The 26,734-nt window shown below is 40.1% G+C and overlaps 1 protein-coding gene and 1 long non-coding RNA gene across 8 annotated transcripts in view; one reads left to right on the top strand and one right to left on the bottom strand.

Annotated features, from left to right (window-relative positions):
* The window catches only part of RB1CC1 (RB1 inducible coiled-coil 1), a 94,365-nt gene extending 80,128 nt beyond the window's left edge, over positions 1–14,237 (bottom strand). For all 7 annotated transcript variants that reach the window (XM_055116551.2, XM_034966081.3, XM_008976854.5 and 4 more), the window contains exon 1: positions 11,060–14,237. The gene's annotated coding sequence lies outside the window, so the exon portion shown is untranslated. The remainder of the gene's footprint in view (positions 1–11,059) is intronic.
* LOC117981569 (uncharacterized) overlaps positions 11,398–26,734 on the top strand; it is a 33,539-nt gene continuing 18,202 nt past the window's right edge. The window contains exon 1 of the long non-coding RNA XR_004673157.3: positions 11,398–11,979. This is a non-coding gene — a long non-coding RNA (uncharacterized LOC117981569). The remainder of the gene's footprint in view (positions 11,980–26,734) is intronic.

Consider the following 26,734-nt stretch of genomic DNA (forward strand, 5'->3'; position numbering starts at 1 on the left):
AATGACAAAGCAGAATCCAAATAGTAACTTAGTAACAGAGAGAGATTACATGCAGTAGCTAATTTTCAGCAGTTTCTTTATCAGCCAATGTGTTCCCAGTATCTTATATTAAAAAAAAAAAGAAAAGTAATCAACTTGGTTTAATATATTTTAACATCATATATGAATAAGTACTCCTTGGTTCCACATAAACAGTTACTAAGTATGTGTATCCTCTCTTCCACTTTATTCCCATTAAGCTATCTAATTCAGATCTTTCTACTGCATATCGGGCTCTAACAATTACCTATCTGAGCACCTACTATCTGCGGATTCCATCTCAGATGACACCACCAACTACATAATCTTAGATTCTTTTAATGTTTACTTCTCCCCAAACTAAAAATGCTTCATAACTTCTACTCAAGTATAAATTCCTTAGACTGACACTCCACTATTTCCTTTATTTGGGTCCCTATATGAAGCTCCATACCATTTAGGCTGATCTCCTGAAATGAGGTGCATGGATAAATGGATTTTCATGCCTCTACTCATGTCATTCCACAGCTTCCATTATGTAACCAAGAATTCACAAATATTCTGTCGTAAAGTCTTCCTCAATGTACTGGCTGTCAGTGGTCTTGTTCTTGAAGTACTGACAGCCCATACTTCAAATTCCAACTATTCAAGTAAGTGTTGGTATTCAGAACATAAATAAATGCCCTGCTACACTTTTTTGCCACTTGCCAAATAACTTACATCACCCAAGCTGTATTGCAAATGGCTAAAAAAAATTTTGGTCATGACATATCATACCTCAATACCTAACATACTACCTAGAGACAGTAAACAGTCAATAAATGTTTGCAGTCAAAACCATGGATAAGGACTACGGCAACCAAAACTGTGAAATCAGAAAGTTGCTCAAAGAGAATCCACAAGAACACTGTCGCTATTTATTCACAAGACTGTATACTTTATGTTACATACTCCTATATGCTATCAAAATAACATGATCCCATGAAACTGAATTCTCTCCTTTGTATGCCACAATTGTTAAAAAACATTCAGCAAAAAGGGACATCAGTAACCAAGTACATATTTGCTCACCCTGAAATAAAAAATACTTGGAAAGAAATAAGAGATCTGGTTTTTAGTCCTAGCTTCACATCTTTACTCCTGTGATTTGAGGAGTTATCCAATTTCTCTGAATCTCAGTTTCCTCATCTTAAAACATAAAGGGGTACACTAGATTATTCTTCTGATCTTCTATAAATAGTCAAATCATACATTAAACATGAGTCTAACACACTGAACAAATACTAATTTTAAGAAACTTATTGTGTGCTAGTGCCAAAGAGTAATAAAAAGCACATTACCTGCCTTCCAAAAAGTTCAATAATACTAATATGAAGAGAGGTATGCAAAAGTTAGACTGAGAAAGAATGGACAAGAATTCACACAAAGGTGACATTAAAAAAAAAAAAACCAACACAAAAGTATATGTAAAATCAAGTTCCAACTAGAAACTGACAGTTTACCCTCACTGATCACATTACTAAAACTTAAGAGGATAAACTTAATAAACCAATGATTTCTTTTAAGAAAACCATCATTAAAAGGAGCTAATTCTTTTATTAACTTGCAACTTTGGGAATGCTTATTATGTACATGTCCCCCTAATTTACGTAAAGTCCATTAAATCCTGTAAGTGGGTTGAATCTCTATGATCTAGAACTAAAGTTATTGCATGTAATTGTTAAGTAAGGTACAAGCATAGAAATCAACTGCTATTCAAGGAATTATAAAGTAACTTTATAAGCCTTATATAAATAAGCCTAGTACATAAGTATTACTTTTCACCAAATAGTCACGATTTCCTAAAATCTGACTTGATGCTCATTTTATATAAAGTCCTTCTTAACTTTTATAAAATGAAACCATATTTAATACTATACAAGTTAACACAAGCCAATTCTAAATTAAAAGTAACAGGTTAGTAACTCAACAACTGACACAAGATTTTCTTAAATTATTTGACCCTCTGCTTAAACAGTCTTTAGTTTCTACCCACTAAGAATTACTATAAACTGCCTACCATATACACTGAGACTTCGTAGGACAGAACAATTGTCAAAACGTGTCAAACATACTCATAACTCACACGGTAGTTAACAAGTTAGTAGGAATCATGGTGCATTAATAAACATAATGCATGAAACTGAACAGATCCAAATTGATCTTTATACATGCATACCTGCACTTGTGTATCTATACAATAATAGTGGGATTTCAAATTGGGGAGAAAGGATCAACTTTTCACGCAATGGTATTATGACAAATGGCTATCCATAGCATGAAGAAAAATAAACTATCTGGAGGTACATATTCACTAATGAGAACTAAAACATCAACAAGGTACTACTTTTTACCCTTCAGATTACTACTGATGATTAAAATGAGTGCTAAGTGTTGACAAGATTAACAGTGGGTCCACTGGCACATTTCTGACAAAAATATAAACTGGTATAACTTTTAAGGGAATTTAATCTGGCACTATGTATCAAAATTTAAAATGTACAAACCAGCAATTCTACTTCTGGGAGCAAAGAATGAAACAAGTATACAAAGGTATATATATGCAATGATTTTCATTATACCATCACTTTTTAAAATGATGAATTTAAAAACTATCAATGGAGGTTGGTTAAATAAATTATGCCTATAGTCCTAGCTACTCAGAAGGTTGAGGCGGAGGATATGGCTTGCTTGAGCCTGGGAGCTGGAGGCTACAGTGAGCTATGATGGCATCACTGCACTCCAGGCTGGGTGACCCAGCAAGATCCTCTCTCTAAAAAAATAATAAATTATTACACAACCCTATAAGGTATCAAATTTTAGACATTTAAAAATGTTTTGATCTATACGTATTGATCAGTACAAAAAGCAATTTACAGTATATATTATGTGACTGTTTGTGGATTTTATTTTTACAACTAATGCAGGAGGACATATGTATATGCAAGCACTTAAAAAGTCTGGATCAATTTAATAGCAATCTTTTTAACACTGGCTATCTCTGGATGCCAGACTTTTACTTTCTCCCAGTTCTTTTAAAAATCACATTTATAATTAGAGGGGGAAAAACACTTATATCCATTAAAAAAAAAAAAGATGACACCCTATACATTACAAAGAAATAAAGAACCTGAATTTGTTGCACCAAAAGAGTTAGTCCCACCAAGAGAGCAAGACAAAGATTCCCACCAGCCTTCCCTATTTCAGTCCTAATCTGAGGTCCTAGGGGAGTTCTGCCCCACTCCCATTCTAAATATAGCCTTCCCTAAATGGTCATTCATGTTTAGTCTTCCAACTGTTATCTTTTTTTTTTTTTTTTTTGAGATGGACTTTCACTCAGTCACCTAGGGGCTGGGTGCAGTGGTGCGATCTCCGCTCACTGCAGCCTTCAGCTCGTTGTAGCCTCCGCCTCCCAGGTTCAAGAGATTCTCCTTTGGGAGGCCAAGGCGGGCGGATCATGAGGTCAGGAGATCGAGACCATCCTGGCTAACACAGTGAAACCCCGTCTCTACTAAAAATACAAAAAATTAGCCGGGCGTGGTGGCAGGCACCTGTAGTCCCAGCTACTCGGGAGGCTGAGGCAGGAGAATGGCGTGAACCCAGGAGGCGGAGCTTGCAGTAAGCCGAGATCTCGCCACTGCACTCTAGCCTGGGCTACAGAATGAGACTCCCTCCGTTTCAAAAAAAAAAAAAAGAGAGAGAGAGAGATTCTCTCTCCTCAGCCTCCAGAGTAGCTGGGATTATAGGCACCCACCACCACACCCAGCTAATTTTTTTTGTATTTTTAGTAGAGACAGGGTTTCGCCATGCTGGCCAGGCTAGTCTCAAACTCCTGACCCCAAGTGATCTGTCTGCCTCAGCCTCCCAAAGTTCTGGGAATACAGGCATGAGTCACCACGCCCCAATTGTTATCTTTATGTAAACATAAGAGGGAGAACAGAACTGTGAAAAGAACATGAGATTTGGAATCAAAAGAAGTATATTCAAGTCCCGGCCCAATGTGACCTGAACTGACTTCACCTAACAAGTTTTTTCATTTGATTACAAAAAGTAAAAGTACCTGTCTCACAGGGTTGTGGTCAGGATCCAACGAATAATCTATACATCTATGGAAGTTATGCAAACCATAAAGTGAAATACAAACATCAATTACTGTTATTAACTAATCCAAATCTCTGTTCTGAGTTTAGAGCTAGCAGTAACTGATGCTTCATATTTCCAGCTGGAAATCCTACTGTTACCTCAAACTCAACATGTCCAAATTTAAATTCGGTGCTTTTCCTTTAAATCTATTCCCTAATTTATTCACTGTCAATGAACTATCATTCTACTATTGCCCCAAACTTCAGTTATTTTTCTTTTCTTTTTCTTTCTTTCTTTTTTTTTTTTTTTTACAAACTTTCCAAAGTGACAATGGACCAGGCTTCAGTTATTTCTGTCCAAGTCCTACCCATTTTTTTCCTTTCTAATCCAACCCCTCATTTTCCAATGACATAACCCTTACTTAGGAAACTGCAACCTCTTCTGTCTTTAAATCTCTATCCAGCTTCAATCCTTCCTAAATACTCCCTACCAGTTACAACCAAGGTAGTCAGGCTGCTTCCCTCAAGTATCTTCCCTAGCACCTTACTGTTGCCTACAGCAGGGCACAAATCTGTAGTTTCTTTACAGCTACACTCTCTTTGTCACCTCCGGTTCAGTACTCAGACAGTTTCACTTAATTGTACTATCTGCCCACCCCTCTTAGCATGTGAATTTGCCAACTTGATATAGGCTAGATTAACATAAAAATGGCAGACTTAGGAACAAAATTTACTTGTATTTGAATACCATCTATCTCACTGAAGCTCAGGTAACCTCCACATATCAGTTGACAATCTATAAATTGCAACGATACCTTTCACAGAGATGAGAAGGATAGCAATAATGTACTTCAGAGTCCTTTACGGTGCTAGGAATATACTAAAAGCTTTAAAAATGGTGGCAATTATGACTTTAATTAAACTCCAGCACTCAAGAACTTCATAATTAACCCCAGTTTATTTTTGTAGCAGTATCATCAACTACTCCCTTACATGACAAACCTATACCCTCACTTTACATACTCCTGCCAGGTAAAATACCCCCATCTTTGCTGATCTGAATTTTACTCATCTTTAAAAGTCAAAGTATTGCTGGGCACGCTGGCTCACGCCTGAAATCCCAGCACTTCGGGAGGCTGAGGCGGGTGGATCACGAGGTAAGGAGATCGAGACCATCATGGCTAACACAGTGAAACCCCGTCTCTACTAAAAATACAAAAAAATTAGCCAGGCATGGTGGCGGGTGCCTGTAGTCCCAGCTGCTTGGGAGGCTGAGGTGGGAGAATGGCGTGAACCCAGGAGGCGGAGCTTGCAGTAAGTTGAGATCACACCACTGCACTCCAGCCTGGGCAACAGAGCGAGACTCGTCTCAAAAACAAACAAACAAACAAATAAAAGTCCAAGTATTGTCCTATTACCACTTCTGGGAAGTCTTCCCTTATCACAGGTGGCCTATAGTATTCTTTCTCCTTTCTCTGAATTTACAGAACTCTTAAGTAGCTAATATAAGGTAGAAGGAATTCTCTTATCTGGGGGGAAAAACCTATCTCTCATTATGAGGACATCTGGTCCTCCTAAATCCTCCTGGGATACAGTCAGCTATAAATGAAGGGGAGAAGAGAGCTGTATTTTTAAAAATATTGATCCGACAGGGTGGTGGACATTATCTCCATTGATGTGGTAGTAGCCCGTGACCCCTCAATGAGGGAGAATTGCTAATAACTGCAGTTTACAGAACTAGGGATCAGGCAAAATTATTTCTAATCATCTTTTCTCTCTGAAGCTTTTAGTCCACTTTATATGCCACCCAACACTTTGGGAGGCAGAGGCGGACAGATCACCTGAGGTCGGGAGTTTGAGACCAGCCTGACCAACATGGATAAACCCCATTTCTACTAAAAACACAAAATTATCTGAGTGTGGTAGCACATACCTGTAATCCCAGCTACTCAGGAGGCTGAGGCAGGAGACTCACTTGAACCCGGGAGTCAGAGGTTGCGGTCAGCTGAGATCATGCCATTGCACTCCAGCCGGGGCAACAAGAGTGAAACCCCATCTCAAAAAAATAAATAAAAATAAAAATATGTTGATCCCACTGCATTTGTTTCCAGATGTACAGGAATAACAACTGAACCCATATATATCCATATTTGAGGAAAAGAACCAGAAAGTATCTCACATACTCATTAAAATCTATCCAACTTATCAAGTGGAGATTTACAATTTTCTCTTGAGAGATTATCATGATGATAAAGTCAATTATCCGAGCCTTACTGTCAACTATTCTAATACAGTCAAAACTTAGAATTAGGCCAGACACAGTGGCTCCTGCCTGTAATCCCAGCACTTTGGGAGGCCGATGTGGGTGGCTCACTTCAGGCCAAGAGTTCAAGACCAGCCTGGGAAACATGGTGAAACCCCGTCTCTACTAAGAATACAAGAATTAGTTGGCAGTGGTAGTGCATGCCTGTAATCCCACCTACTGGGAGGCTGAAGTGGGAGGATCATCTGAGCCCAGGAGGCAGTGGTTGTAGTGAGCCTAGATCACACCATTGCCTGTCGCCTGCCTGGGCGACAAAGTAAGACTCTGCCTTAAAAAACAAAAACAAACAAACAAAACAGAATTCGCTTCCTTATATGATAAGGTGAAAGGGGGACACCCCAATGACAATCTCTGACCTTCAAAACTGGACACATTCATTATTCATCCACTATTTTGGGGGCATCTAAACATAAGCCAGACACTGCTAGGTGCCTGGAATACAAATATCTTCAAGATGCTTTCCAGCTGAATAGAACACATGAGACTCAGATAACCCTAAAGTGGACTAAAAGCTTCAGAGAAAAGATGATTGGAAATAATTTTGCCTGATCTCTAATTCTGTAAACTGCAATTATTAGCAATTCTCCCTCATTGAGGGGTCACGGGCTACTGCATCAATGGAGATAATGTCCACCACAAATGGAGTGTCTAGGTTGCCCAGGGACTGAAAACTGGGCATCAGTCTCCCCAAATCAGATGTATTCTAATCTGATCCTACCCCTTCTCTGCCAAGAAAAAGAATGAAAGATGAGTAGGTCAGGCATTTTTCTCACATTTCCCTGAAAGAAAACCTTTTTCATAAAAGTTCAGACTTCCTAAATATACGCCTTGTCTACAAACTAGACAAGCAACTTCGCCAAAAGAATGAAGCGAGCATTTAGAAAGGTAGTGCCCAAAGACAGCAAACGAGGTAAAAATAGCAGAACAGGAATACTTTTAAAACAAAAATGAAAAATACTTTGGAGTACACCCTTCAGGTTTTTTCCCTAGGTGTACAGGAAATATGTGTATATTCAGGCAATATGGTTTTATAAAAATGAGGTGACACCCTACATACTACTATGGACTTTGCTTGAACTGCATAAAATAACAGAAATCTTTCTGTATCAGTACATATAAATGCATTACACATTTTGGTGTCCCTATCGTTTATAAAAACTACATAAAATGCATGATTTTAGTGAAAATTTTCTAGTTGTGTTTTATTTTATAACGGAAACTAACAGTAAAACCAAAATTATCTATATAGCAAATATAGAATTATATAAGACAGGGAAAATGGGGGAAAAAAAGAAAATGTAGAATTAGCTGCATTCTATTAAACCAAGATTATCTATAAACATATAACCAAATTATTAAACCAGCCTGCCCAAATCTGGTATTTGCAGTAAAACAATTACTAAAAGCCGTTATATTACTGTAATATAATATGGTATTGAATTAATATTTCAACAGGTATGCTGGACAGTTACTGAACAAGTATAATGTGTGGAATGTGAAGGAAAAATGAGTGGACAGTCTCAAATCAGTGACAAAAAAAGGAAATGGATCACAATTATTTTTATCTCCTAGCACAATTACAAGCCAATAAAATATGAGAGTTCAAAAGAGCAAACTAACGGGTGGAAAAAAATCATGGATGAAAAAAAATGGGCGAGGATTGTCATTCCACAATCCTCAAAGCACTCACTAAACAGCTATGAAAGCAGAAACAAATTAGCCAAGGAAAGAGGGTACTTGGAGGCATTCAAGTACTGCACTTACAAAAAGTAATCCAACAGAACCGGAACTTTACAAAGGGATAGAAAGAAATGCCATCCTCTCAGGACCCTAAACAATGGGGGTACAGTTTACAGTCAAATTAAGTTGATTTGGTCCATAATAAATAATCAGAGACAAGTAATCTTTACATCCTTTTATCTATGTGAGTTAAGCAAAAACTCATCAACCTAGCACTATACAACTAGCCTTTTATCTACTCTACATCCTCAAAGTAATCTGCGTTTGTCATTTACCTCCATGAAAATTTCCAGTGGTTACCCATTTCCTATAAATAAATATATATACATAGACAGATATGTCTTTCTTGTTCACTGTTGCATTGCTGAAGCTAAAAGAGTATGCTGCAGGGGTTCAATTAGCATTTCAGGAATAAATGAAGTGAATTTGGCTTCAACTGCTTTCCAGCCTTGCTGGGTTTACTTGAATTCATCTGTAGACCTTTGTGAGTTAGAGCACATTAGTTTCCTTACTATGACTTCCAAACCTGGATATGTAGAGCCCCACAATCTACCATTACTATCGCCTCTCTCATACCAGTCCAGCTTCAGTAACTTCATTTTTCTTCGTATATGCCATGTATATCAGAGCCTTTCCATTTACTGTTTCTTCCGCCAAAAATTCCTTTCGAGAGTCACACACTTACACCCCTTACTTCTCTTGGGCCTTTATTCAAAAGGCAATCAGTGGCCGGGCTTTGGGAGTCCGAGGCAGGCAGATCACCTGAGGTCAGGAGTTCAAGACCAGCCTGGCCAACATGGTAAAACCCCGTCTCTACTCAAGAACAATTACTTAAACATTTTTATGTTCCTCATGTAACTAGTTCAAAAACCTCACAGTGGTAAAAAGATAATAAAAGAATCGTGAAAGTGTGTTGAAAGGGACTGCTAGATTTTCAAAGTGTCTTAGGCCAGTATTACTACAAAGGAAAAGTGTAACTGGAGTCAGAAAATATCATTACCTGAATGAGAAAATTTTATCAGCCATTCTTTTAAAAAGATATTCATAAGACATACACATCTGTAAAGTAAAGCATGTAGGTGCTCAAATATTTGCTGAATGTATGATATAAAATTTTAAGTTAATATTATAGTCTAAAAACTTTTCTCAGGCTAACATAATCAAAATTTAGGTTCAAAATTTCGAAAACAAAAGTCTTGTGTCCTCTGCCTTTATGAACTTGATTTGCTAAAGTAAATCTGCCATGCATCCTCATCTTGTGTTTGGCAGCAAGAGCCAAAAAAAAAAAAAAAAAAAAACCTCAGGGACAAAAGTACCGCTTCATTGTCTTCCCTGTCGTCCAATAACAAACATATAAAGGATTAGGTACATAAATAATCATATCTTGATTACCATAAAAAGTTCAAAATAGACTAAATAAAATTACTTTAAAAATATGAACTACGTCAATATCCACTTTCCATCAACAGAGGTTTCTCAACATAAGCATTATGTGCCTAAAGCATCCCTGACATAAAACTTTATCCAGGTTTTGAACACAATCACAAACATTAAAAGACATGACAGGAATGTTATTGAGAAAATATCTTCATTAGGGCCATATTCTGTTACAACAAATATAAAAAGCGAACATATTTTCACATTCCTAGCAATGGTCTGCTTATAAATCCAATAATCCAAAAACTAAAATCAGCCACCTCCCTCAGTAGTTCCTTGGTTTCTCACAGTTTTATCTGATCAGAAGTGGAAGGACCCTCTTTTTATCGTCTATCACAATGTAATAACATTCTTGATTAAACACACAATTAAGTCTACTTAAGTCTCTTCCTAAATTGCTAACTGTCCAAACTTATGTATAAATCATACAAGCTTCACCAAAACACAAAAACTTAAGAAACTACACAATAAAATAGTTAGCAAATAGGTACACTTTAAATGTTTGCAGCAGACTTGAGAACATTCCCATCTGGCTGAATGTCTCGTAGTAACGTGACTCTTTATCAACAGTGAGCACATGAGTCTTCCTTGGCAGCCAAGTCTACACTACTTCAAGGTATGACCACACTTTAAAGAGTCATGATGGAAACGACTAGATTACGAAACCATAAACAGTAAACACAGCACATCCACCAGGCGGTGGAAGAAACTATAGAGAGATTCCATTCAGAAGCTGCTATTTCTACTGTTGGTTAATGTATTTTTGTTTCTACCAAGGAAGCTGTGAAATCCGCGTGCACACCCATCCCAAATCTATCCGTGGGGCGGGCGCAGGCTGAGTCATTCCTAGGAGTAACTTTATACCGATCCTCGCACTCTGGGGTCGGGACAAAGACATCATCTCTCCGTTCCTCCCTTTCGGTGAGCTTCGTTCGGCCTCGGCCAAACTCCACTCTCCCGTTTCTCGAGTCCAACACAGAATTAAGGGCTGATCCCTGGCAGCGATGAGCACAAGTCAAGATGCGTCTCGGGAGGTTCGGACGTCCCTCGCCCTCGGCCACTCCGGCAACTAGGCCGGGTGCTAAGCGGCAGCGCAGAGGGAGGGATCCCAAGGCTCCGGCCGAGGAAGCCGCAGGCAGCCCCGCAGCAAGAGTCCGACCCACACCTCCGGCAGCCTGGTGGAGCATCGACTCGAACCGCTTTTGTCTCCACAGGGGCTGTCGCGCCGGGAAAGCAGCCAGTGGGCAACACCTGCCGGGGCGGGAGGCGCCGGGGCCCTTCCGTGCACACACCTGCGCGTGGGCCGGGCTCAGGCCGACCGGAACCCTGGACCACGCGACCCCGGCCCACCGTGCCAGGGCCCGCCGCGCGACCGCTGTGCCAGATGGGGGAAGGGGACGCGGGCGGCGGCGACACTTACCCGGCAGCACCTCCTCCTTCGCCGGCGGCAGCAGCAGAGCCAGCGACCCCCGGCACCATCTTCCGCCGCCGCCTAGTCCTCGGCGGCGGTTACCAACCGCCCATTCGGCACCGCTAAGCCGACACAACCGCCGGCGTCCCGGGCGCCCGCCCGCCGCGGCCCCGAACTCTAGGAGGCAGGGAGGGGTCCGGGCGGAGAAGGACGCGAGCAGGCCCCTCGGCTCTGGGTCTGGGGCCGGGGGACAGAAGGCCGCGGCCTGTCAGAGCCGAGGGGCCCAGGCGACTGGGGGATCCTGAGGCAACGCCGAGGGCTCGGCAGGGCCGCGGACACCGCCGCGGCTTGGTTTGTTATTGTCGACTCCGTCTCTTCCTCCGCGGCGCATGCCGGGAAACGGCCTGCCGGGGGAGGGGCGCGCCTGGAGGCGCAGAGAGGCGTCTACGCAGGTCCGGAAGTCGGCAGCCTGCCGGGAAGGGGGCGGCCCCGCCTCCGGCTCTCGGCCTGCTGGGCAGGTTGGCTGTCCTGGCCTGACCCTGGGAGACTCCGCTGGGGCCGCCTGTTATGGTGCTAGCTGCCGTCCCGGTGCGTACTTTCCCAAGGTGAATTTGACCTTCTTTGCGACAGCTAGGCCCTGACTAAGGTCGACCCACCAAACATTGGATCGTCCCCAGGCGAAAGAGAGCTTGTCCCCCTCAGCCTGTCGCGGAGGAGCGGAGCCAATCGAGGGTCTGGTGTCCCCGTCGCCTCTCCAGGGGCAACCTGCGGACTAGGCCAAGGTCTGTAACAGGATAACGTACCAGCGCCTGGCCCAGGCGTTCCTGCCGCCACCTCCCCGCATATCCGGACCGCCGGGACTGCACGCAGCTGGCAAGCGTCCCCCTGTTAACTCTGCAAGGGTGGGGCGGCACCATTTCTCAGACCAGGTAAGGCAAGAAAACATCCAAGAGAGAAGAGAGGGAAGCCTAGGCCGATCGGAATGAAAATGTAAACGCCACAACCACGTTTTCAGCTTTACAAATACTGAATCTTGTAGTGGGTCTAGTGGGGTAGGGGTTAGCATGAGCACCCTAATGGTTGGGAGACAGTTTCAGGGGACTCTTGCATTTGTGAAGATGATCAGTCACAGGCAATGACTTGAAGCCACGAGGCTTGAATATTAAAATCTGATGAGCAGATGTTACACGTAGAATAATTGCATAATAGTTCTCAAATTCCTGTTATATCCAGGAATATCTGGTATGAGTGAAAACTTGGAGGTGCCTTCTCTAAAGTCATCAGGAATTCTGAGTTGTGTTTGTAAAAATAGGAGGCACAAGAGGGCACCAAACTGAACAAAATGTTAGGTGGAAACTGAAAAACGTTGGTTAGCATGAACAATTTCAGTTTTCAGTCACACTGACCAGTATGTGTAAGTTAGGATTGAGATGGGCTTGTTTTATTCATTTACTTTTAAATTTGTGCTGCTACATATCCCAAACAAATCTGGTCTTTATCATCGCTGGCAAGCCATTTTACTTATTGGTTAAGCTGGAATTTTATTACACCACCCCAGCAAGATAGAGGAGAAAAGCGAAAAATAAGTAGTAAATGGTTATTATGCCTTAAGGGAAGGTGTGAACTGGCAAGACAAAAGAGCCAAATTTAGTAGTAAAGCATAGTCATCAGCACACAGAAAATAAGTGGTGAGGAGGAGTTTGGCCAGAAAATTGGCTAAGAAAAATGGCAGTATGACCAAGAATGAAAAGAAAAAGAAAGAAAAGAAAAACAGCAGTATGAGGCCTGTAAAGAACGTATTGGTACTTGCACTTCCTCTTATTAGTGACATTCATTATTACAAATATAACCCAATTTAGAATGTAAAAATCTTGCTGGAGCTCGGTGCAGTGGCTCACACCTGGAATCCCAGCACTTATGGGAGGCCGAGGCAGGAGGATTGCTTGAGCCCAGGAGTTGGAGACCAGCCTGGGCAACGTAGTGAAACCCCTTCTCTACAAAAAATACAAAAATTAGCTGGGCGTGGTGATGCACACCTGTGGTCCCAGTTACTTAGAAGGCTGAGGTGGGAGAATCAGTTGAGCCCAGGAGGTCGAGGCTGCAGTGAACCATCATGGCACCACTGCACTCCTAGCCTGGACAACAGAGTGTTGCCCTGTCTCAAAAATAAAAAAAAAGTTCTGAACTATGCCAGTGATAATCTGGTAAATTATAAATGTTGTCTGACTTTTTTCTTTGGAAAATGAATTAATTCAGTCCTAACCTTCTCTCTTAATCACAGGTTGCAATAAATTACCAGAAACGACTGGTTCATACCTTATACACCTCCAGTGTAAATGTTAAGAGTTTGTATATTCTTAACAGACTCTTAACAAACATCAGTAATTCTTTCCTAGGGATAAGTGAAAATGTACTAACATTAATTCTATTATATATATGCAAATATCTAGAGGAAATACTGTTTATAAGTTACTAATACATGTATCCATGTATTAGTCTTGAAAAGTTACTTTTGTTGCCTATTGGACACCCTCTATTCTCCCTTCCTTAATAAAACAAAAAAAAGAACAAACAAAATTCTGTAGCATCACTTCTCAACCAAGCTTTCTGATAGGAAGTCCTCAGTCCAATCTCATTTTTGGCCTACTGTGCATTTCTTACTTAACTTGCAAACAGATCATTAACAAGGACCTCCAAATTACAGTAAATTACAGTACTAAGATTTTACTTGAACTTTCTAAAGCATTTGCCATTTTAAATTATTTAACTTTTATACTCCTCCTTCCCTTTTGTGCTGTCTCCTTCCTGGCGCTCCTAAATATCTGTCCATTCTTTGGACCTCTTCCAAATTTTCAGGTAATTATAATAGTGTACGAATGATGCAAAGGTAATGTGCCGTGGGAGAGAACAGAAGAGAGAAACCTAATTCTGGCCTCATCACATTATTGTTTTTTTAAATTTAATAACTATTTTAGATGCTTCAGTAGATTTACAGTGAGGGCAAAAGAAAACAGTTTTCTTTAGGAGTATGGAGGGATTATATAGGATGTACAATAAATACCCTAAGTACTTCAAATCAGTTCAGATCTTTAAAATCCTATTTTTCCTTCAGTTCTCAACTTCAATATCACCTACTCTGGGAGTCATTCCCTACCATGCTTGTTTGTTTGTTTGTTTGTTTTGAGACAGAGTCTCACTCTGTTGCCCAAGCTGGAGTGCAGTGACACCATCTCTGCTCACTGCAGCCTCTACCTCCCAGGTTCAAACGATTCTCTTGTCTCAGCCTCCCTAGTAACTGGGATTACAGGCACTCGCCACCACTCCCGGCTACTTTTCGTACTTTTATTAGATGGGGTTTCACCATGTTGGCCAGGCTGGTCTCGAACTCCTGATCTCAAGTGATCCACCCGCTTCAGCCTCCCCCAAAGTGCTGGGATTACAGGAGTGAGCCACAGCACCTGGCCACATGCTTGTAATTTCTTTAGATTCTCACATTGTATCTTTCAGTGTCATCTAACATGCTGACTATAAGCTCCTTTTTAAAAGATGTACTGTACCTGGTATATAATGGTATGCACTCAACAAACATTTGACAGTACCCCACAACTTGTTCAGGCCCTCAATTTATACCTGAATTGACCTCCTATCCATCTCCATTATTTACTCCATCTAAGACCAGTCTAATCAAATCTCTTCCCTGCCTAACAACTTTCATTGGTTTTGTTTTGTATACTAGATACAATTTAAACTTTTTTTTTTTGAGATGGAGTCTCTGTCACCCAGGCTGGAGTTCAGTGGCGCGATCTTGGCTCACTGCAAGCTCCACCGCCCGGGTTCACACCATTCACCTGCCTCAGCCTCCCAAGTAGCTGGGACTACAGGCGCCTACCACCACGCCCGGCTAATTTTTTGTATTTTTTGTAGAGACGGGGTTTCACCATGTTAGGCAGGATGGTCTCGATCTCCTGACCTCGTGATCCGCCCGTCTTGGCCTCCCAAAGTGCTGGGATTACAGACATGAGCCACTGTGCCCGGCCCTGGGCATGGGTAAACTTCTTAACCTAGCATGAAAGTCTCTCCATGATAAGGTATCAACCCATCTCTCCAGTGTATCTCCCAGCACTTTTCTCCCCTTTATATGTGCTCTATATGAGTTTCCTCATCCAGGAATGTTCTTCCCCACTTGTTCACCTTTAAAGTCATCCCTTAAAACACAGCTTGGATGTTAGCAGCTTCTAACTTCTAGAGTTTCCACTCTTCTATTAAGCTTTGCTCTGTATCTCACAACTATAAATTTTTCTCTCCCCTCTTAGTCTGTGAAACTCTTAAGATTAAGAACTATGCATTATTAATTTTTAAATTCCTGGAACTTTATGGAGAGCTTGGCAGTCAGCAATTAATACAAGATTTGCTGTATGTAATACATTCTGCAAATTTTTATATTTATATTGATGGTTCACTAGAAAGTTACTGTGGAAAATTCCTGCCATCAAATATCTCATAGGCTTGTAAAGGGGACCATTCAAAACAATTGCAGTAACAAAGGCAGGGTGCAGTGGCTCACGCCTGTAATACCAGCTGAGGTGGGCAGATTGCTTGAGCTCAGGAATTTGAGACCAGCCTGGACAACATGGTGAAACCCTGTCTCTAGTAAAAATACAAAAATTAGCCAGGCATGGTGGCGCCCAACTGTAGTCCCAGATACTCAGGAGACTAATGTGGGAGAATCGATTGAACCTGGGGACGGAGGTTGCCATGAGCCAAGATCATGCCACTGCACTCCAGCCTGGGAGACAGAATGAGACTCCATCTCAAAAAAGAAGAATAATAATAATTGCAGGCTGGGTGCAGTGGCTCACGCCTCATGCCTGTAATCCCAACACTTTGGGAGGCTGAGGCGGGTGGATCACCTGAGGTCAGGAGTTCGAGACCAGCCTGACCAACATGGAGAAACCCCGTCTCTACTAAAAATACAACATTAGCCAGTGGCGCATGCCTGTAATCCCAGATACTCAGTCGGCTGAGACAGGAGAATCACTTGAACCCAGGAGGCGGAGGTCGCAGTGAGCCAAGATCGCACCATTGCATTCCAGCCTGGGCAACAAGAGCGAAACTCCGTCTCAAAAAAAGAAAAAATAAATAAATATAATTGCAGTAACAAATTTATATGATATTAATTCTTTACCAAAGTACGTTCAGTTTATTGGGAAGATCATGGTAAACATCTTAATTTTGTCAACTCTGCCTGAGGCATTCAGCACATGTATTAAATATTTCTCAAACAACTTAGTGTCATTACCCTAATTTTCTTTTAGGCAATGTTCAAACAACCAGCAACCACAATTCACATAATTTGGCTTTATTCAAAGTATGAGGCACAATTATTGTTCATTTTTAAAAGGGTTAAAAAGATGTACGTTTTGGACTTTGTTTTTAAAACCATAACTAATTTGGTGTATATGATTATGTACTATTTAGAGGCTGCTGGCACTATGATGATTAAGTTAATGTTTTCAGTACTGCTTATAGACCTGAAAGCTGCCCTTCTCAGCTGGTTTGTGGGTACTCACACATACTACTGGTAATAATGATGATGGCTAACTTAGGAATGACCATCTTCAAAGCTAGTGATAACTTGATGAGCTCATAAGCAACACTGTTTCCAATGCTGCAGCAACATAGTCAAGAAAACACTTCTAGAATGCTTAATTTCCTGAAAGATTTAAACCAATAGATTAAGACAAAACATTTGTAGTCATTTTTCAGATTGAAAGAGATATCTTTTTGCAGCATGTTTTATTAGGTTCTTGTCTTTCATTATTTTGAAGAGCTGCCTAGCAAAGTGTCCAAAAATAGAGCTGGCACTGTTTATAAAATGCCTTAAGGCAGAAATTAATCAGTCATGTAGACACAGATACAGAACTGATTCAAATGTCAAGTGGTAGTTGGACTTCAGGTGGTGACTTTCTAACTTTTACTGTGATCCACATTAAGAAATACAGTTTCACATTGTGACCTGGTATACATACACAGGAAAAAGTACTTGCTGCTTGTGATATACTCTGATACCTTCTATTGGTTTTTTTTTCCTCTTGCTAGTCTTACACATTACATTGATTTTACTATCATCCAATGGTTTCAGAGACATTAGATTCAATGACTTAGCCCCCAAACCTTGAGATTCTTTGTTCCTGATTTTTCTGTCAGTGCCTTCCTATTTCTGTCAGTGCCTCAGTAGTGTTTATAAATAAATGCTTCTTTTTTTTTTTTTTTTTTTTTGAGATGGGAGTTTCACTCTCGTTGCGGAGGCTGGAGTGCAATGGCGCAATCTCAGCTCACTGCAACCTCTGCCTCCCGGGTTCAAGTGATTTTCCTGCCTCAGCCTCCTGAGTAGCTGGGATTACAGGCATGCACCACCACACCTGGCTAATTTTGTATTTTTAGTAGAGACGGGGGTTTCTCCATGTTGGTCAGGCTGGTCTCGAACTCCTGACCTCAAGGGATCTGCCCTCCTTGGCCTCCCAAAGTGCTGGGATTACAGGCGTGAGCCACCACGCCTGGTCAATAAATGTATTTTTTAAAAAGCATGACCTAACGGAGCTCATGAAACACTTATGGGTGTGTCTTAGATGCCAGACATGGGTTTTAAATTTATCAACCTGTTTAGTTGTCTTAGCAGCCCTATGCAGTTTCTGTAAATTTTCTTTGATTTTACAGATGGGGAAATAAGGCATGGAGTGGTTAAGTTGCTAATTCAATGTACTTCCTTCTAGTTAGTGTTCTTAAATTAGTAACTGTCAAGGCCAGGTAATCCAATTGTACAGGCTATATCCTATATATCCTATGCATAGCCTATGCTCCCCCTTAATTTGGTGCCGGTCCTGCAGGGGTTAAAAAAAAAATTGGCTCAGCAAGGTGGCTCCCAGCTTACACCAGTAATCCCAGCACTTGGGGAGGCCAAGGCAGGCAGATAGCCCTGAGTTCAGAAGTTCTAGACCTGCCTGGACAATGTAGCAAAACCCCATCTCTACCAAGAATACAAAAAAAAAAAAATTAGCCAGGCATGTGGTGGCATACGCCTGTAGTTCCAGCCACTTGGGAAGCTGAGGTGGGAAGATTGCTTGAGCCTGGGAGGCAGAGGTTGCAGTGAGCTAAGATTGCACTGCTGCATTCCAGCCTGGGCAACAGGGTGAGACCCTGTCTCAAAAACAAAAAAAAGAAAAAATGTCTAGCAATAGGCTACAGAGTTTCTCAATCTCATACCTACCAGTTAATTCTTTGTTATAAGGGGCTGTCCTGTACATTTTAGGATGTTGAACCTCCTTGGCTTCTGCCCACTAGATGCCAGTTGCACCCCAGTTATGACAATCAAAAATGCCTCTGGACATTTTGTAATGTTCCCAGAGGGACAAAATCAACCCCTTTCTCAGAATCCAAGGAAAATGTGTGGTACATCTATATAATGAAATATTATGCAGCCATTAATATTATATTTTAGAAGAATATTTAAAACAGGCCTGGCATGGTGGCTCACACCTGTAATCTCAGCACTCCGGTAGGCTGAGGTAGGAGAATCACTTGAGGCCAGGAGTTTGAGACCAGCCTGGACAACATAGCGAAACCCTGTCTCTACAAAAATAAAAGTAAAAATATAGGCCAGGCGCGGTGGCTCACACCTGTAATCCCAGCACTTTGGGAGGCCGAGGCGGGTGGATCACGAGGTCAGGAGATTGAGACCATCCTGGCTAACATGGTGAAACCCTGTCTCTACTAAAAGTACAAAAATAAGTTAGCCGGGCATGCTCGGGAGGCTGAGGCAGGAGGATGGCGTGAACCTAGGAGGCGGAGCTTGCAGTGAGCCGAGATTGCACCACTGCACTCCAGCCTGGGCGACAGAGTGAGAATAAAAAAAATAAAAATAAAAATAAAATAAAAATATAGCTCGGTGTGGTGGTGCACTCCTCTAGTCTCAGCTACTTGGGAGGCTGAGGTGGGAGGATTGCTCGAGCCAAGGAGTTTAAAGCTACAGTGAACCATGACCACACCACTGTACTCCATCCTGGGCAACAAAGTGAGACTCTATTCTAAAAAAATTGTAAAAATATGTATATTAATTTATTTGTTTGTTTTGAGATAGGGTCTCACTCTCTCACCCAGGCTGTAATGCATTGGCACACCCACGGCTTGTTGCAGCCTCAACCTCCCAGGCTCAAGCAATCCTTCCACCTCACTGTCCCTAATAGGTGTAACTACAGATGCCCACCACCATGCCTGGCTAATTTTTGTATTTTTTGTAGAGACAGGGTTTCACCATGTTGCCCAGGCTGGTCTCAAACTCCTGGGTTCAGGCTGTCCTTTCACCTTAGCCTCCCAAAGTGTTGGGATTACAGGCGTGAACCACTCTGCCCAACCAAAAAATATTTAGACAAAGGAAAACAAAGTAGCAAGCTACTCTATTTTACTATGTTTCGTATTTTAACATCTCTGAAATCTGGGTCCATTTAACAGTGGATAGATAGTGGTCCTCCAAGCTTGTCAACCAATGCCATCCATTTCCTGTGCTTACTATAAGACATCAAAAACACCAGATTGGAAAAAAATCCTAACTATAATGGTGAGAGAAGTGATGAATAAGATGTGTTGTACAACATTCCCAAAGACAGCTAGGTACCTAGCACCACAGCTTTAGTTCTTTTATGGATTCTGTAAGGAAATGCTTGTTGCCAGTGCTTTCAGTGCTGCAAAGGATAAATTCTGTGGAAAAACCCAACAATCTCTGAGTCGGAAGTAATAGTTCAAAAGTGATGAAATTTTAGAAATACCTTTACCAATGTAATTTGCTTGTATTTTCATTTTTATGTATGGGCAATATAATAAAAATGTGTCTAATGAAGTCTAAGAAAGCTTTCTAAGTAAGTACAAAATTAAATTCTAAGTGATTTTTCCTATGTGTATATTTTTCTTCATTTTCCAGACTACATATTTTTGAAAAATGTACCATTAGTCTTTTGTAACTTAAAACGAGTTCTGTTGTTTATCATATAAAATGAATGCTTTTTTCCCAATTCTCTGAAGTCCATTTATTTTAATAACACCATTTTTTTTTTGCCTTCTTCCTCAAATGATCCCTTTGTTTTAATCAACCCTACCTGCTATCCATTCATGCAAAATACTTTTCCCAATAGTCATTCCTTTTCAGTATGATGTATTAAAAGGACCACTGAACTGAATGGAAACGTGGGTTCCAATTCTACCTCAGCCTTCTGTGTTGTTTCCCTAGTAGTTCACTCTTCCTACTCTCCATCAGATTGTCTGCACTATTCTTGAATCCCTAATTCCCACCCCTTCCCAATTCTCTCTTTGGTAAATAATCTCACCTCCTACAACACTGAGGAAATAGAAGCCATGAGAAAAGAACTTCCTCTTCTGCCCTGAAATCTGCAAACCTATTTGCATCCACAAATTCTCTCCAACAGTCACTATTCTGTCCCTTCTATTTAAGGTAGTCGTGGGTTTTTGACTCCATCTCATTTTACCATCTCATTCTGTCATTCTGTGGAACCACTTACTAAGTACAAAATTTAGTTCATGTGTGACATACCTTACAAAACTTAAATATCTTTAAAATTGAAATTTATCCAGTTTCATTGTTTATTCATTTAAAATTAAAAATCAAGAAGTAAAACACTCTATCATCAATATGATTTAGTAGAAACAAATTATATCTTGTAGATGTTATCTTATTGAAATTCACTTATTAGTTGCTGGACAATTGTTTACATAAAATGACTTTTTAACAAAGGGTCAAAGTTAAAACTCCTAGGCAGATCTCAAAACTATCAAGTAGTATAGATTTTTTCTTTTTGGTTTTGTAATATTTGTGTGGCTTTTTTTTTTTAAACTTTTAAATTTTTGACTGCCTTGATTAAAGTTTCAGTTAAAAAATTTTGCTGTCAATTTCTTTTCTAACCATTATTATTATTGTTGTTCTATTGTTACTGAAACTATAGAGGAATGGGATGTTAAAAAATTATCTACTCTGAGTGTCAAATACACTTCACCACTGGCAGGGCTCAGGGCTCTTCATTTTTTAATAAGTTCTAGGGGGAATTCTAATACAAGGAATGGCTTTGAGAAACAAGACTAAATTTTTAAAAGTCCTCACAGTCCTGCTCAATCTTCTTTCTGTCAATAGATGTCACCCCTCCCTTGAAATAAGCTCTTCAGAAAAATCCTAATCTACACACAAAGCTTTCCATGTGTTTGTATGCTTATTATGGATTAATTTGAACTCATATAATTCTCAGATGTGCCTTAATTTTTAAAATATGTGTATATAGTTTATACACATACATCATAAGTTGGCTGCATTTAGGAGTTGGAAAATCTGGGACTTCATTTGGATTTGGAAAATCAGTTAACGTCTATAAATTCAAGTTCCTCATTTTGAAACTGTATTGGCAATATCTACTTTAGCTACCTCACATTGTTCCATAGGTTAGAATGAAAAATTGCATGTAAAATATACTGTAGCTCTGACATTTGTACGGTCCCTACAGAAATTTTACATTAGCCAATCAACACTTTTTGAAAAATCTAACTCCAGTGGTTTTTAAAATGTATGAAGTGCTTGTATTTTAGTACAAACATCTAGTTACATTTAAAACATTTTGTGAAAAGAATTGCCATAAAATATTTTTAAAGTTTACATCTTTCTTACCATTTACATTCATGTTATAGGCTTTTTGTCTCTTCTCCTTTCATTTTTTTCTACTCCCAGAGTTCTGGAAGCTGACCAAAGAGATACTTGTGTGAAATGCTTGTATTTTCCCTACCATATTTAAGGCTCTCAAGAGCAATTTTATGCTCCTGTTTTAAGATTTTTTTTTAAAAAAAATTCAATATCACCAAGAAATGAACTGAAAATGACAGGTTTTCTGGAAAAAGGTTCAGCTAGGCTTTATTAAGAAGTTAGGAGGCCAGGTGTGGTGGCTCACGCCTGTAATCCAAGTACTCTGGGAGGCCAAGACGGGTGGATCATAAAGTCAGGAGATCAAGACCCTCCTGGCCAACATGGTGAAACCCCATCTCTACTAAAAATACAAAAATTAGTTGGGCGTAGTGGTGCATGCCTGTAATCTCAGCTACTTGGAAGGCTGAGGCAGAATTGCTTGAACCAGGGAATCAGATGTTGCAGTGAGCCAAGATTGTGCCACTGTGCTCCAGCCTGGGTGACAGAGCGAGACTCCGTCTCAAAAAAAAAAAAAAGTTATGATATGTCCTCAACACAGTGGGTAGTACAGATTCAAAATAAGTAAAAATGTTAAGGTCCACATTAAGTGACTTTAAAAAATTATCTTTTTCCTATTTCATATAACTGCTTCAGAAGTATTGTTTTTACTTGAAAATATTTTGTTGTATTTCTGTACCATAGCAATAAACAATTAAAATGCAATTGAGAGGCCAGGCGCAGTGGTTCATGCCTGTAATCCCAACACTTTGGGAGGCCAAGGCAAGCAGATCACTTGAGGTCAGGAGTTCAAGACCAGCCTGGCCAACATGGTGAAACCCTGTCTCTACCAAAAATACAAAAATTAGCTGGGTGTGGTGGCAGGCATCTGTAATCTCAGCTACTCGGGAGGCTGAGGCATAAGAATCACTCGAACCCGGGAGGCGGAGGTTGCAGTGAGCCGAGATTGCACCATTGCACTCCAGCCTGGGCAACACAGTGAGACTCCATCTCAAAAAAAAAAAAAAATCTGTGAAACATTCTCTTCCCAATTTCAAAACTTTTCTACAAAGTCACAGTAATCAAGATAGTGTAGTACTGGCATAAGATCAGACAGATCGAATAGAATTGAAAGTCCAGAAATGAACTAAGTTTAAAGTCAATTGATTTTTCTCCTGAATCAAAGACTAGCAAAAAATAATAATAATAAAATAGGCCAGGCTCTGTAGCACAGGCCTGTAATCCTAGCACTCTGGGAGGCTGAGGCAGGAAGATCGCTTGAGGCCAGGAGTTCAACACCAGCCTGGGCAACATAGTGATACTGTCTCTACTAAAAAAAAAAAAAAAATTAAAAATTAGCCAAGCATGGTGGTGTGAGCCTGCAGCCCAGCCACTTGGGAGTCTGTGGTGGGAGGATTGCTTGAGCTCAGAAGGTGGAGGCTACAGTGAGCCATGATCATGCCACTGCACACCAGCCTGGTCGACAGAGCAAGACACTCAAAAAACAAAAAAGGATATTTCAAAGGAGGAAGGAATAGCCTTCTCAATAGTGCTGGGAAAACTGAATATCCACATGCAAAACAATACAGTGGCACTCATACCATAGACAAAATGATCTCAAACTGGACCAAAGACTTTAATAGCTAAAACTATAAAATTCTTAGAAGAAAACAGGAGTACATCTCTTCAGCTTTGTATTAGGCAATGGTGTCTTAGATATTACACTAAAAGCACAGTTAACACACACACACAATTAGATAAATTGGACCTTATCAAAATTAAAAACTTTTGTGCTTCAAAAGATATCATCAAGAAAGTGAAAAGAGGCCGGGCATGGTAGCTCATGCCTGTAATCCCAGCATTTGGGGAGGCATCAGTTTGAGCTCAGGATTTCAAGACCAGCCTGAGCATCATGGCGAGACCCCATCTCTACAAAAATTACCCTATGTGGTGGCTCACGCCTGTGGTCTCAGCTACTCAGGAGGCTGAGGCTGGAGAATCACTTGAAGCCAGGAGGCGGCAGGGCTGCAGTGAACCAAGATCAAGCCAGTGAACTCCAGCCTGGGTGACAGAATCTAAGACCCTGTCGCAAAAAAAAAAAAAAAAAGTGAAAAGACAAAACATAGAATGTGAGAAAATATTTGCAAATCACATAACAAATAAGGAACAATATATAAACAATTCTTCCAACTCAACAATAAAAAGACAACCCAACTTTAAAAATGGGCTAAAGATTTGAGTAGACATTTCTACAAAGATATGCAGATAGCCAATAAGCACATGAAAAGATGTTCAACCTCATTACTCACTAGGGAAATGCAATGAAATCACAACAAGATACCACTTCATATCCACCAGGGTAGTTAAAATTAAAAAGGCAATAGCAAGTGATAGTAAGGATATGGAGAAATTGGAACCCTTGTTAGTGGGATTACAAAATGGTGTAGCCACTTCGGAAAACAGTTTGGCAGTTCCTCGAAAGGTTAGAGAGTTAACTACATTGCCTAGCAATTCCACTTCTAGAGAAATGAAAACATACATCACAAAAAAACAACACAAATGTTCATACAGCATTACTCATAACAGCTAAAAAGTGGAAGCAATCCAAGTGTTTTCTAATGTTGAATGGATAACCAAAATGTGGTGTATCCAACAATAGAATATTATATGTGATAGAAGAGTTTCTGTTCCTCAAATAATAAGCATAGAATGACTACGTGATCCGGCACTTCCACTCCTAGGTATATACTCAAGATAATTAAAAACCTATGTCCACACAAATGTTCAGAGAAGCATACTTAAGTAGCCAAAATGGAAGCAACCCAGATATCAACTGATAAATGCACAGACCAAATGTTGTTTATCCATACAATGGAATATAACCTGGCAGTAACAAGGAGCCAAGTACTGATACTTGAAAACATGCTAAGTGAAAGAAGTCACAAAAGGCCACATATTTTATCTTTACCTTTATATGAAATGTCCAGAATAGGCATATTCATAGACAGAAAATAGATTAGCATTTGCCAGGGGTTGGAGGAAGAAAGAGAAGAATGGGATATGACTGCTACTGGACATAAGATTTCTTTTGAAAATGATGAAAATGTTCTGAAATTAGTGGTGCTAGTTTCATAACTTGATGAATATACTAAAAACCACTGAATTGTACACTTTAAAATGATGACTTTTTGGTTTGTAAATTATATTTCAATAAAGCTGTTATTTTAGAATATTTAATTATGTGTTTAAAAATAAGATAAGCATGAAATCAACCAAGAGAATAGCCACATAAGAACCTGTGGCTAGCTCTGGTTCATTTACGCCTCACTGAGGTGGTACTCCAGAAGAAGAAATCTAATGGAGCAATGAATGATAGCCAAGATGGGGTGGGGTGTCCGAGCGGTTACCCCCGGGTACAGACGATAAAGGAGTATACTGTCTATACGATTGCCATTTAGCAACAATAAAAATAACTAGAATCAGTCTGCTTTTATTATCACCTTTCTGCCATCAAATCCTAAACAATGTCATTGAAAAAATAAACCCTCACCTCAAAAACCTGGTTGGTCCAAGCCAGGGTTTCTCATTCTGTTGTCATTTTCGGCCAAATAATTGTTGTGGGAGGCTGTCCTGTGCATCTTTGGATGTTTAGCTGCATCCCTGGCCTCCACCCACTTGATTTCAGTTGCACTCCCCACAATGGTAACAGCCAAAAGTGTCTCCAGACATTGCCAAATGTCCCGAAAGGCAAAACAGCCAAGGTTGAGAACCATTGATTTAAGTTCTAAATAAATGCTGTGATTGTCTATTGAATTTTAGTAACGTGTAAGCCTCAAATTAGCACATTGTTATTGCTTATCTTTTAATTATACTCTGGGGAAGTTAATTCAAAGAACTCTTGATTATACAACTGGTCCCCAACATACGAGGACTCGGCTTTATATGTGTGTTGGTATTGAAAGTACATTCTTAACAGTTCTAAATTGTTTCAGCTTGTTTTGTGCACAGCTCTTATCTCCAACCTTTGGCACTATAGAAATCCTAGCTTTAAATAGCAGATTCATAATACACGATAGCGCCGTGATTGTAAAGGTGTCAAAACAAATTGAATAACTTCAATTCTGTTATTGTATAATATATACACACCATTTTCTGAGACATATAGGCAGAGTTCCCTTTCTCTTATTTTCACATGTCTCCCTGAACCTTTAATTTTTTTCAAAAAAACACATTCATGTAATGGAAAAGTATTAATTTGTTTCCTTTTTTTGTACTGTATTATTTTATTTACATTTTTATTTGAAAAAGTTTAATGATAGTTACAAAGTAAAAATCAATAAAATATTTTTCAGTGTCTTCTTTCTGGTCTGTATTTCATTTCATGACTTAAAAATAATTTTCTCCTTTAGAGGAGGAAGTCATTTAAAATGATCTGTACTAGGTGTCAAATGTGCTAGGCACACCACTGATTTAGGGAAAGAGATAAAGTACACCACGATGAAAGCAGAAAAGAAGAAAAAGTGCATTAAGATGAAAAAGAACATAAATAGATGAGGGAGGGGCCAAGGAATCGAAGGTGAGAAAGCAGAAAATTGAGAGAGACCAGGAGGCAAAACTGGCGACTTCTGAAATGAGTAGATTATTTAATTGCATTTGTTCTGTTTTTATTTCCTTATCCTTTGTTTGGGCAGTGGGCTAAGGTCTATACATTATCATCTGTTCTTCCCACACATTTGAAAGATTAGTTGCCAATTAATTACTATTTTTAATTCTTCAACTGCTCTGTAGCTTCAGCTGTGCCTTGCCCTGATCCATGTCGTTGCAGAGGCCCAAAAATTATTCTCTAGGTGCTACGAAGGAGGAAAGAATGCCCAGAATAGGGAGCTAACAAAATTGAATGGATATGTGTGAGATATTAGGCTAGATGCTTTACATACCTTATTCCATCTCTCACA

This window comes from Pan paniscus, chromosome 7 (assembly GCF_029289425.2).
Source record: "Pan paniscus chromosome 7, NHGRI_mPanPan1-v2.0_pri, whole genome shotgun sequence".
Lineage (NCBI taxonomy): Eukaryota > Metazoa > Chordata > Mammalia > Primates > Hominidae > Pan > Pan paniscus.